Source organism: Eurosta solidaginis, chromosome 3, assembly GCF_040869045.1.
Source record: "Eurosta solidaginis isolate ZX-2024a chromosome 3, ASM4086904v1, whole genome shotgun sequence".
Classification (NCBI taxonomy): domain Eukaryota; kingdom Metazoa; phylum Arthropoda; class Insecta; order Diptera; family Tephritidae; genus Eurosta; species Eurosta solidaginis.
Window position 1 is genome coordinate 95,861,426 of NC_090321.1, and position 10,567 is coordinate 95,871,992.

The window sequence follows — 10,567 nt, forward strand, 5'->3', positions numbered from 1 at the left end:
GGTGTCTGCATAAAGCTCGTACAGCTCGTCATCAACTCTTCTTCAGTGATCGCCTTCGCTTGTTTGTAAATCTCTCCAAGAACTTTTCACTCGAACACTCCTAAATACGTCTCATCTGATGCTGTGAGTGTCCATAAAGGCATCAAATTCCAAATATCTTTATTAATTCCGGAATTTCGCGATTTAAAAATAACAATCCCGGAATTTTTTGGGATTATTCAGAGGCAGTCAGCTTTGAGTTTCGGTTCATAAATAAAAATGTAATTTATACCGGTCCAATACTCTACTCTACCCCGTTTCCAACTGTATTTCGGAAAAGAACAAAAAATGAATTGTATTTCAGAATTCTCAAATGAAAACCAGAAAGGTGTAAATGTTATTTCAGAAAATCACAAATGTGTTTCAGATACTTTAATTGTGTTTCAGAAAAGCTCAAATTAATATCAGAGAAGTGTAAATGTGTTTCAGAAAACCACTAATGTTCTTCAGATACTCCGATTGTATTTCAGAAAACCTCAAATTCATTTCAGAGCAGCTCAAGTGTCATTCCGAAAAAAAAACTATATTTCAGATTTTCGAAATTTATTCCAGAAAACCTCAAATGTATTCCAGAAAACTACCAATATATTTCAAAAGACATGAAAAGTATTTCAGAAATGGTCAAATTTATTTCAGAAAAACTCAAATGTGTTTCAGAAAGTCTCAGCTATTTCATAAAAATCCACCAAAAATTACATTTTATTCTAAATAAAAAGTTAACCAAGTTAAAAGGATGGCGGCCACCGTGGTGTGATGGTAGCGTGCTCCGCCTATCACGCCGTATGCCCTGGGTTCAACTCCCGGGCAAAGCAACATCAAAATTTTAGAAATAAGATTTTTCAATTAGAAGAACATTTTTCTAAGCGGGGTCGCCCCTCGGCAGTGTCTGGCAAGCGCTCCGATTGTATTTCTGCCATGAAAAGCTCTCAGTGAAAACTCATCTGCCTTGCAGATGCCGTTCGGAGTCGGCATAAAACATGTAGGTCCCGTCCGGCCAATTTGTAGGGAAAAATCAAGAGGAGCACGACGCAAATTGGAAGAGAAGCTCGGCCTTAGATCTCTTCGGAGGTTATCGCGCCTTACATTTATTTTTTTTTTTTATTTAAGTTAAAAGGATGAAAAAGCAGCGAACGTCGTTCCCGTCAAAGTTTTTGAACCCATTCTACAGCCTTTTTTTTAATGCGCCACGACGAATTTCCGTCGGCAGCACACTTAATGTGCTTAATTGAGGCTCGAGTTGCCTTAAATTGTAATGAAAGTTTTTCAGTTTTTCAGAGCACTGCTCACTGCTCGGTTTTTCTGAAATACGTTTGCAATTTTCTGATATTCATTTGAGATTTTCTTAAATACAATTGATTTTTTTTTTTTCAAATAAAGTTAGAAAAGGTGTAGTAGGCGAAATTGTTAATATCACACTGTAACGAATTTTATGAATCCTTATCCTTATTATTCCGCAGCTTCTGTTATAGTTCCAAACGCTGAATTGTCGAATAAATAACTCAAATATTCAGTATAGCAAAATGGTCTTTATTTATACAACTTTGGTAGTAATACTTCGCAACTAGAGTACGCACGTACTTCACTGATAACGTGTTAAAATCAGACTGATTCATTATTCCTCAGCTTGCGCTGCTTTTATACTTTCAGTTTCCTCGTTCGCCTATTTCTCCTAAGGTCTAGACTTTTCGCGAACAGCATTCTCGAACAGTTGCTTATTTATTGTCTTTATGTATCTGATATTCACGTGTAACGAAACTGCTTGGTCCAGGGCGAGAAGGGTGGCGGGTAGGTGAGGCTCGTCGGCGTTGAGGCACGGTTCTTGCCACCTTCCTCGACTCACAGTCACAGAAACAAAATTATAGAGATCATGCCTAGATGAGAAAAATATAGGCACATGTAAAAGATAAAGAGAAAGAAGAGGAAAAAAATAAAGCGGGAGAAGACCGTCCATGTCAGGTGGAGTCATCGCACCCCTCTTGTTCATGAGGCATGAACAACCTTGAACTCCACTTTGACTCCGATAACTGAGTGAAGCTCCCTTTTCCTCGCGTTCGTCAGTCTGTAATGGTCGGGCCTAAATCATCGTATGTCGGTAAGTTGCAACACCTTACCCATCCCTAGTGTGCCACAAGGGCAACACCCACACTGACCCAAAAGATAAATTAAACGGTCTGCATTTTTCCTGCCATTGTTTCAACCAATACATTAAAAAACAACTCATTTCCTCTTCATACAAAAGTTTATTTTTACAAATTTTATGTTAACTTATGTACATATATGCTAGTGATTTGTATTGGTAATTCCAAATATATAAATTCCTTATTATTATTTTCCCTTTACCCCGACAAAATAAAAAACTAAAGATATATAAATTTGGATGTTAGAAAAAAATCATTAAAGCAAATTCAAAGTAATCTTCGCGAGGGAACACGCTTTACAAAAAAAAACTATTTCTTGCTTATATTAGCAATAGTTAAAGCGATCAATTAAATATGTGCACACGAATATATGTTAGGAAAGAAATATAAAAAAGAGAGATTGTAACAATATTGTAACGAATTTAGTGCAATTCCGCTTATTTCAAATCTGTTGCTAACGTTCGAATCACTGAACTGTTGAATAAATAACTCCACTATTCAATAATGCAAAATGGCCTTTATTCAAGTACTTCACACTATTACTTCTCGACAGATAGCGTGCTTAAATCAAACTCATTCTGATTGCTCAGATTGCGCTCTTTTATACTCTTCGATTTCCTCGTTCCATACTTCTAGGTGCTTCTATTTCTAGAATTTACTCGTTCACCAGCTATAACTACAGATGCACGATTTTATAGCTTCTCGCAAAGCCCATGCGCGTGTATATGTGAGTGATACTTACACAAATGATTGCATACTTTCGGGAGGATCTCAGATATATGCATATGTTTATGCGTCTCTCTCCGCTGCGTGTACGTACATATGTGTAGACATAATGATTATGTAGATACAAGTGACTGCTTGCTTTATTGTTGTTGTGGCCAGCGTTGCCATATATTTTTTTCCCAAGTCGTCAGACGCCGCCCAAAAAATCGTCAAAAATCGTCATATCTATGGCAACAACTAATAACAACCAATGTTGAGTTAGGACGAAGTTGGGTTATTACCAGGGGACGTACGATTGTATTCGCCGGAAACCAAAATGAGATCGCCGGATTTCATTCAACAATATTAACTTTAAATACTCTTGGGCTAGCAATATTCCTTTTAATGTATCAGATTCCAGACGGTTTCGGATTTTTGTTTTGTTTAAGTTTATTTTAGAAAAAATTCGTGCTACATTCGCTGAAGAGTGTGGCAAGCACATTAGATCTGCAACGAATGCACATTAATTAGAAAAAGCGTATATAGAGACAGCTCTTTTGATAGTAGAAGTAGTTTTCTAAAAAACTTCTGGAGGAACCTTAGGAATGTCTTCAAAATAGGGGAACTGCGGCATTTGTGGTATAGCGTTTAGTTTTTGGGTATTTTTGGGTAATTTTGGCCAACCAAAGTCCAATTCACCTCTTTTTCGTCACATATTGTTTGGTGAAATATCTATAGCGTGCTTTATCAAAAGTTGTATACCACGCTTCCCCAAAAATTGGCGGGTAATGTGGTACGCAAACGTAGGTTAATTTGGTATAATATACCATTCAACCCGAATAATAACCAGATCAGTTTTACTAAAGGAAATATTAAATAACTTTTTTTAAAATTTACCAATTTTATTAATAAAAGATTAATAGCTTCTCAAAAGATAAAATAAAATGCATCCTTGGCTCGTTAATATTAAAAATAAATAAGTTATTGGAAGTATCAAAATTTGCTTAAAAACTTCAATTTGTGCAAGTCTCGCAAATAAAAATTGGATTTTTTTTAGGAATGCAGGCGTTATGAGCTCAACCCGTATCGCACTGTAAACAAGCACTCCACTCTGATATATTTCTTTTGTCCTTCCATAACTTTTCGCAAAAGGAGCAAATTGCTCCGTCAGGAGGCATTTCAACAAAATCCCCTTGGTTCGATATGCGTAAACGTCACTGGTTAATTCTTCACATTCAGCTTTTCTATCTTTCGCTGCTGATTTTTTGGAGGTTCCTTTTCTTTTTTAATTTTTGGGTTCACTTTTTCCCGGATTTTCCGAATGCTTTCTTCCAACTGATTCTTATTTGGTGATTTTGGTAATACTGTCGCTTTTGACTTTCTTTCTCTTCCGGTAGCAACTGGCTTTCTTATCTTTGTCAATGGTAAAACCTGCCGAGGTAAAACGACTCCTTTACTGTTTGGTGCCACAGGTTCTGGAGAAGTCACTCGATTTGTATTAGATGTCGGTGAAGTAAGAGTAAGTCCAGTCTCCGAAGTTGCATTATTTTGCTCGGAAACTTCAGAGTTTTCGGCAGTTACGTGCTCATACATATCATTTGCAGCAATAAAGTCTGCATGAGTAAAAATATTTCGATCGAATGGGTACATCTGAAACCGTTAACTGCAACCTGGCCAGTCTGAACCTTATAATACGCTTTGGAAAAGAGACCAAATAAATCGAATTAAGTCACTTTTTTCTCATAAAACGCTTTTCTTCGTTACTGTAATAAGTCTTGAATGGGCTCATGAATGCTCGGTGTAGCGGTTTCATTTTATGAGTGGAATGCGGAGGCAATGATATCATCACACTCCGTTTTCACGAGCTAAGTTGATCACTTCAATAATTATTACTGTAGTGTCCCTCTAAAATCAACATTATTGGATCTATTTCTTGGTGTTTGAATATTTAAAATAAATCTTACATAGAAGATAGAAGGCAGGCTTGTTATGGAATACGCATTTTCTATGGGAGCAGCAAGGAAGGCAGTCGGCATGATCTGGGGTGCACTGTGGCTAGTCATGTCGGCTGGGTTGGGTTCTTGCCAACCTTGCTGCCCTGCGCCATAACAGAAAAAAATTCCTATCATGCCTTCAAAACAAACTGGGAAAATTGCACAGAGACGACTCAAAACGCTTGAAATTCAAATTAAAACAACATCCGGTCGAACCGGATGCCACGGACAAACATTCAAAATTTAAAATTAAAAAAAAAAAATCTAAACGCAAAAAAACTTAACCGAACCGGATATGACCGGTTACTATTACTGAAAATCAAAAATGAAAAGAAAATCTGAAAATTAAAAGTAAAAAAAAAGGCCGAATATACACAGGGGGCGCCGCGGGTGGTGTTGCGACGCCCGGTGCTTTACCCACCCTCAAATCCATGGCCACCGACGCACCTAACTTTTGGTGGCCCCTTACCTGGATTACCTAGTGCCTTCTAAATCAAAAAGACTGCCAGCATTCCCATTTTAGAATACAAATTTTATTCAAAACTCAATATCAAACATTTCAGTGAAAATTTATTCAGAACATACATGGCAATACATGCTATATAACTAAAGCTATACTAAGGCTTATGAAAAATATTATAAGGGAAACCCTAAGCAAAAGAAAAACTCAAGGGTAGGTATATTTTAAAATGTGAGAGAATCTGCCTTAATTACATATTCTTTTCAACGGTGAGTACAACCCAAAGGTTGATCCAAAGAAAATTGCTACTCTAAGTTTTTTTTTTTTTTTCTTTACGCTAGATTAGTTGGGGTACCATCCTGACGCGTAACTGTACTCCCTATTAAAAAGTTTCCTCACTTCCTACCTATTCTACCTTTATTGTATTTTATTTTATTTTATTTTACTGTAGTTTAAATTGTTCTTTACTACCTACTATCTATCTTGCGCCTGATTGCCGTTTCATTTAACAAAGTTGTTCAGTCTAATTTTAGGGTTTTCGTATGCTAGTAGTAATTTTACTTGATATGTATTTTAATTACATTATGCATATTTTTACTATTAGTAATACAATGGAAGAGTTTCATATGGAATCAGCTTTTGCCGAAATAAAAAAAAATTATTTTATTTTTTTTTTTTAACGCTACGCAGCATAAGTATAATAAACATAAACAGTCACACCAAGCTTACGTGATGCTGTTCGATTCCAGCAAAATTTTCTTTAAATATGCATCAATTTTGTCGTTACGCGTGAGTTCTGTGGGCCTACTCTGTATTGCGATGCGAAAGAAAAAATACGCGAAATCGCAAAATCGGTACTCTGTATCTTGACATTCGCATGTATATTTTGACTTTCGCATTCACATTTTGCCCATTCGCAATTTTTCTCCCTTTTCGCATTGCCGGCACTCTGTAAAGCGAAAGCGAATGTCAAACAGCATTCATTTTCGCATTTTTCTTGCTACAAGTAATAGGCATTCGCATCATTGTTTACTATATAGTTTGGCAGCTTAAATAGAGGTTATGTTGCGAATAGAGTGAAAGGCAGTGGACTAGGCAGTCGAATGTCATATAATGAAGGAATGGTGTTCGGAAAAAAAAAATGTTAAAAGCTTTAATATAAATAAAACTATTGTTTTAATAACAACAAAAGGCCTTATATATTCTATATACATAAATTCGTAAGGATTATCTCACTTTAAAAATTGAGTTAAATAATCTAAAGTTTGTTTTTGAAATTGAGTCGAGAACTGTGCGTGATTTTCACCGATCAGCTGTTAGTTGCGCTACTTTGTAAAATTTACAATGATTCGCATTGTTCAAATATGTAAGTATTAATTGATGATTTTATAAATTCATATCTTTATATTCATTTAAAAATATATAGGACAACTCAAAAAACAAAACAAACACAAAAGCAACAATTTGTAATCCTAGTGGACTTAAAATACATAAATAAATAACAATTAAATCGAAACCACTTTTTTATAAAGCATTTCTATTTGAAATCATGTCATTTTTTATTTGTTCTCTGATACAACTAGCAATATTTCCCATTCTATGATTTTCCACGTTTTCTGTATTTATCACGTTCACTTCTTCCAGTTCAATTTCTGAACTGGGAGGATTTCTTCATTTAAATCAATCCTTTTTCATTTAAATCGTTCCATAATGCTACAGAATCCTTTTTTTAATTTGTTCAACAAAAATTAATCGTTTGCCGAAATTGTAATCGCCTTGTTTCTTTTGTTCTCTTTCTTTGAGTTTGGTCAGTGATGCATACTCAAGCAAAAAATTAGCGAAAAATAAAAAAGCGACATTGTTAGCGATCCGATAGCGCTACAGAGTTCCAATTACCTTTCGCATCGCACTGCCTTTCGCATCGCAATACTGAGTAGGCCCCCAGGACAATAAAAACCTAGTTAATGATGAAGAGCAAAATTTTTTCGAGGGACCAGCTCGGACTGTCTTCCCACCATAACTTTAACGTTTAAAAAGAAAAAATTTTTAAAGCTCTCATAGATACTGGAGCAAGCATAAGCTTAATTGACAGTAGTATAAATGATTTCAAAAGAATTGTATTAAAAAAAGCTGTTACATTTAGCACAATAACTAAAAGCGATGTTATTAAATATGAGGTGCTTACAGATGCACCTAAAGAATTCAATCTTCCACATTATGCAGAAATAAGATGGAAAATGACTCAGCTAAGAGGTCGAAAGTATAGTTTCATTATAGGCATTGACTTACTTAACTGTTTCAACACAACAATAAATTTGGGGGATGGTTGTATAATGCTAAATAAAAGAACCACCTATTTTGAGAGTAATCCGTATACCAATTTAGAAATTCATGCATTAGAAGCAAAAGAATTCGATTGGGGTAGAATTAATATGAATCATCTTAACAAGGAAGAAAAAGAAGAAGTAGTAAAAATCGTAAAAAGATTTAAAAATTTATTTTTTAAAGAAGGAGATCAATTAACCAGCACTACGAAGGTAGTACACGAAATCAGGACAACGACAAATGAGCAAATAAACAGTAAGTTATATAGATACCCTCCACAACATGAAGTAGAAGTACGAAGGCAAATAAAGGAAATGGAAGACCAAGGGATTATTAGGAAAAGTCGCTCCCGATATTCCAGTCCTTTAATTGTAGTACCAAAAAAAATCGACAACTCGGGAGAAAGGAAATATAGAATTGTGATAGATTACAGAAAACTGAACGAAGTAACAATAGATGACAAATTTCCTCTTCCTAATATTAATTCAATTTTGGACAAACTGGGTAAAGCACAATACTTTACAACATTAGATCTAGCCAAAGGTTATCACCAAATCTTAATAAGGGAACAAGATAGAGAGAAAACGGCGTTTGCAACACCTCACGGGTTGTATGAATTTATTAGAATGCCATTTCGATTGAAAAATGCCCCGGCAACATTTCAACGTCTAATGAATGAAACTCTAAGAGACTTCATCAATAAAACATGTGTGGTGTACTTAGATGACATTTTGATATTTAGTACATCCCTTCAGGAGCATGTAAGGACAATAACAGAAATTTTTAAGGTGCTAGAAAGAGCAAATTTAAAGGTTCAAATGGACAAATGTAATTTCATGAAAAAATGAACTGAATTTTTGGGGCACATTTTAACAGAAAATGGCTTAAAACCAAATCCGGATAAAATAAAGGTAATAGAAGCGTTACAGTTACCTAAAACGGAGAAACAAATAAAAAGTTTCCTAGGAGTGACAGGTTACTACCGGAAATTTATAAAAGGCTACGCATGAGTAGCACATCCTATAACAAAATACTTAAAGAAAAACGTAAAGATCAATACTAAGGATCCAACTTATATAGAAGCATTCGAAAATTTGAAAATACTAATTAGTTCTCACCCAATTTTGAGATATCCTAATTTTGATAAACCATTTACTCTAACTACTGATGCGTCGAACTATGAAATCGGTGCTGTTTTGTCACAAGAAGGGCATCCGATATGCTATATTTCCAGAACACTAAATGATCACGAAAAAAATTACTCTGCTACAGATAAAGAATTTCTAGCGATTTTATGGAGTGTTAATTATTTACGACCATACCTTTACGGAAGAAAGTTTACAATTTTTACAGACCATCAGCCAATAAAATACCTGCATGCTAAATATAAAGGAAAGGACATGCCACCTAGACATCAACGATGGCTTCTAAAATTAGGAGAGTATCAGTTCAACATAGAATACTTAAAAGGGAAGGAAAATCAAGTAGCAGACTTTTTGAGTAGAATAGATAATGAAGTTGATAAAATGGAAAGTGTGAAAGAAATTGATAGATGTAGGGATTTACCAATAGTCAAGGATATGAAAATTGATTCGGAAACGATAAATAACCTAGAAGATGAGACGATGGCTACAATTCATTCAGCCGAAGAAAATCTTCGAGATCATTTTTTTATCAAAGAAGAAATTGTAAACAAATATAAAACACAAATTATTTTAACTAATAACAAGATCGAAGAAATGAAACAGTTACATGGAAAAAGAATAATTTTTATAGCGGAAAGCGATTTTAATACAATGGGAGAAATCTTTAGAAAGTATATCACCAAAGGATCAGTTGGAATATACTCAGAGCTTACCGATACGAAATATAACATTGTCCAACAGAAGTTAAGGGAAATGTTTTCAGATGACAATCAATTAAAATTCTATAAATTTACAATGATGGCGAGGGACATTGAAACGGAGGTAGAGGCAGTGAAACAGATATCACTGTACCATGTAAAAGAAAGTATGCATTCAGGCATCCAGGAGACATATAATAAAATTAAAGAAAACATTTATTTTCCAAAGTTAATGGAATTGGTACAAATAGTCATTAACCAATGTGACATTTGTAAAGAAGTTAAGTATGATCGAAATCCCATCAAATCTAAATTTTTTTACACTGAAACACCATCGGATATAAATCAAGTAATACATATAGACACTTACGTTATAAAGCGGTTTCATTTTCTAACAATAATAGACAAATTCTCCAAATTTGGAGCAGTATATGCCTTAACAGATAGAAATCACATTGCAATAATTGAACAGTTAGAAAATCATTTTTCGAAAATAGGCAAACCAGAGAAAATAATCGCGGATAATGAATTCAAAACAGTACGTTTGAAGGAATTTTTAGATCAAGAAGGAATCGAACTACACCTGACGAAACCTAATAGCCACACAGGAAATGCAGATATTGAAAGAATGCACAACTCTGTGGCTGAGATATTTAGGATAATATATTATTTGAACAAGAAATTACCAATCAATCAAATTATGCAAAAAGCAATAAGAACTTATAATGAAAGATATCATTCAACAATAAAAGGTATCCCGGTAGAAGTACAAAATGGCAAGATTAGTAAAGAAAAAGTTAGACAAAATATGGAGTTCTCTAAGGGAAAATTTATACATAAACTTAACAAGAAACGAGAAAGCTACGTAGAAACTAGGAGAAGAGGCTTTATAAAAAATTATAAAGCATTAAGGCACAAGGAACAACCAAAATATAAGAAGAAAAGTCTCAAGGGTATTCATCCATGTAATATTAAAAGACCTCTTAAATTTACAGATAATAATGATGATAATATTGATGATACAATGGGCGTCTAAATCCTATTGAGATCGTCGTGACTAAAA